Consider the following 3,973-nt stretch of genomic DNA (forward strand, 5'->3'; position numbering starts at 1 on the left):
TGGTGTAGCTGGCACTGAGAAGGAAGTTTATGAGGATGATTCTGATGGTGATGTGGTCTGTTTAAATCAGGCACCAGGGGAGACAGTTGTTGTCTGTGGGAAGAAAAAGCCCATTATCATGCCTTGGAAGAAGACCAAACATTCCCCCACTTTGGTCTGGAAATATTTCAGTCCAAATCCAGACAACAACTGTCTTGCCATATGTTGCGTATGTAAAGGTGTAATAAGTAGTGGTAAGGACATTAACCACCTAGGAACATCGGCCCTCATTCAGAGCCGCTCGTTAGCGGCTGTACGCTCGTTCCGAGCGATGTTTGCACATCTGCGCATGCGTACGCTTTTTAGTACGCATGCGCGAACCAGTCAGTACGGCCGAAAATCGTTTGTACGCTATATAGCGAGTGCCTGCTATTTTGAGTGACAGAATGAGGCGTATGTGGGTGGTAACAGGGGAAGGTGCTTGAAAATGGGGAGTGGAGATCCGAACGCAGGCGTGCTTAAAGGTCAAAATGGGCGTTTTATGGGTGTGTATATTTAAAACAGCAGCGTCATTGACCACGTCACTGGGTTATTTTATAGACAGAACTGCTCGCAAATTTGTGGTAGCAAACACCAACCACAAGAATAGCGAGCAGTTCATACGCTGGTCGATGTACTCGATTAATCTAATAAATAGCGGACATGACGTAGGATGCGTGCGGCCAGGGGGCGTTTTTAACCAATAAACGAGCGTATGTTTTGCTCGTTCGTTCAGACTTAGAGGTGTGAACAGACTGCAATGTGCGTACGGATCATTTGAATAGCCACCCCTTGTTTTTAAACGAACGACCGCAAATAGCGAACGGCTCTGAATGAGGGCCATCCTCCCTTATACATAACCTACAGCATGTTCATAAAGTGTTACTGCCAAGTTCAGAAACTGTGGCTAAGACGATAAGCAGTTTAGAGACATCTAAATCCATTTGTACTGTTGTATTCAAGCACCTGCAAACCACACCATCAACTCCCTCCTCGTCAATTTCCTCCTCAGTCAGGATCATAAGTAGTCCTGCAGGCCATGTCACTGGCATGACTGACTCCTCTCCTATCTGGGATTTCTCCTGAGGATCCTGCATTGCTATGCCTACTGCTACCACTGCTGCTGTTGCTGCTGGGAGTCGTTCATCATCCCAGAGAGGAAGTTGGATCACCACTACTTCTTTTACTAAGCAATTGACCGTAAAACAGTCCTTTGCAAGGAGGATGAAGTATGACAGCAGTCATCCTCTTGCAAAGCAGATTAACTGCCTTGACAGCTATGTTGGTGTTAGGCGTGAATCCGGTATCTGCCATCAGTGCATTGGGATTTAGACAATTGATGGAGGTAGTGTGTCCCCGGTACCAAATCCTGTGTAGATTCCACTTCACTAGGCAGACGATACTGAGAATGTACAGAGACGTCACAAAAAGTGTCCTCAGTGTCCTAAAAAATACGGTTGTACCCAATGTCCACTTAACCACAGACATATGGACAAGTGGAACAGGGCAGACTAAGGACTGTTTGACTGTGACAGCCCACTGGGTAGATGTATCACCTTACACAGCAACAACAGCAGCGTCACCAGTAGCAGCATCTCAGAAATGCCAGCTTGTTCCAAGGCTACGCTGTGTATCACCAGTTTCAGTAAGAGGCACACTGCCGACACCCTCTTAGAGAAACTGAGGAAAATCATTGCCCAATGGCTTACCCCACTTAGACTCTCCTGGGATTTGTGATATCTGACAATGCCACCAATATTGTGCAGACATTACATCTGGGCAAATTCCAGCATGTCCCATGTTTTGCTCACACAATAAATTTGGTGGTGCAGAATTTTTCTGATAAAAGACAGGGGCATGCAGGAGATGCTTTGGGTGGCCCGAAATTTTTTTGCCCAGTTTCACCATTCAGCGACTGTGTGCCAAAGACTGGAGCACCAGCAAACACTCTTGAACCTGCCCTGCCATCACCTGAAGCAAGAGGTTGTGACGCAATGGAACTCAACCATCTATATGCTTCAGAGGATGGAGGAGCAGCAAAAGGTCATTCAAGCCTATACATTCACAAATGACATAGGCAAAGGAGGGGGTATACACCTAACTCAAGTGCAGTGGAGAATGATTTCTGAGTTGTGCAAGGTTCTATATATATATATATATATACATATATATATATATATATATATATATATATACACACACACACACACACACACACACACACACATACACACAGTATATCTATCATGATGTCATCACTATGGATGCATCACATGCCCGCAACTGTGATGGTCATCACTGAGTCCCGTCACCATGACAACAATGTAAACAATGACACAGCTGTGAACAATATGTAAAGCAGTAAAATAGCCTGTAGGGCAATACAGTAACATAAATATCAGTACATTACATGGTCAGTATAGTCTATGCAATACAAGAGAATCAATAGTAATAGGAAAAATTACTAAAATAAAAAAAAATAACACATTAACACAGAATGCAGCCAAGTGCATAATATATACAGTGGCAGCACTCTGCTTGGATCTACTGTAAGTTATGGGATAAAAAGGAATACAACTTAATATGCAAAATTTCAGCATAATATTCAAACAATGTATATGTGTATTCACCTAGATTAGTACAATAAAATATAATGCTGCACAACTTACAGTATGAAATCTAAAAAGACCACAATAGTAGGCAATATCACATTATACTCTAGCAGCTATAAAGCAGTATACTCAAATAATACAGCACATGCTATCATAATGTGCATAATAGCACCTAATATGTTATAAAGAAGCTCAAATAGGAGGCCATTATATGAACCAATTAAGTCCCAAATGATTATTCAATCCCTTGGGAACAAGGGTGTTGATTCTAAAGATCCACTCTGTTTCACGTTGATGTAATATTAAAGATTGACTAGGTAATATAGGTATGTGATCTATAGGGGTCTATTTACTAAGCAGTGTCAGGAGAAGTGAAAAGTGAAGAGTGAAAAGTGATAAGGTGCCATCCAATCAGCTCCCAACTGTCATTTTTCAAACACAGCCTGTGAGATGGCAGTTAGGAGCTGATTGGCTGGCACCTTATCACTTTTCACTTCTCCTAATACTACTTAGTAAATAGACCCCATAATCCTATATCTCAGGGAAGCTAATGTATGAGCAGCTTGAACAAAATGCCTTGCTGCAGGCTGGTCACTTTCTTCACAGGATAACACACTACTAATTGATGACCTATTGGCTGCCATCCTCTCTATAAAGATTCTTAACATTTTGCCTATGTAACACAGCTCATATGGGCAAATTATCTGGTATATTATAAATTTAGAAGTGGAATTGAGTCTGTATCTGATATTATATTTCCTGGTATAAGACAACCACATATAGTACATGATTATTTAATACAGCCTATTTTATTATTGAGAAAATGTACTTTACTAACCTTTCCTCTTCCTGTTATATCTGTTTTCACAAGGAAATCTCTTGCTTTGTCTATAACAAGACACAATTTATATTGTAGGCTTTATAAGGTAGGACACGTTTGTTTTGTATTTACACTGATTAAAGTGCTGTATATAAATAGGCACTGAAACGTCTATTGTTAAATGCTGTTGCTGACATGAGACTCTCTAAGCCAGGAGTACCGCATGGAGGTATATATATATATATATATATATATATAAGGAAATGGTAGGCAGCACTGAAGGTCTTCCTTCTGCATACTGACTATAATGAAGGCACAGAGGTTACATCAGCATTGGATATATGAGTGCCGGCCCTATTTGGAAACTATATATATATATATATATATATACATACACACATACATACATACACATACATACACACACACACACACACACACACAGTTAGGTACATAAATATTGGGACATTGACAGAATTTTCATATTTTGGCCTCTATTCACCACCACAATGGCTTTGAAATG

This window comes from Taudactylus pleione, unplaced genomic scaffold, assembly GCF_031769625.1.
Source record: "Taudactylus pleione unplaced genomic scaffold, aTauple2 ptg000535l, whole genome shotgun sequence".
NCBI lineage: Eukaryota > Metazoa > Chordata > Amphibia > Anura > Myobatrachidae > Taudactylus > Taudactylus pleione.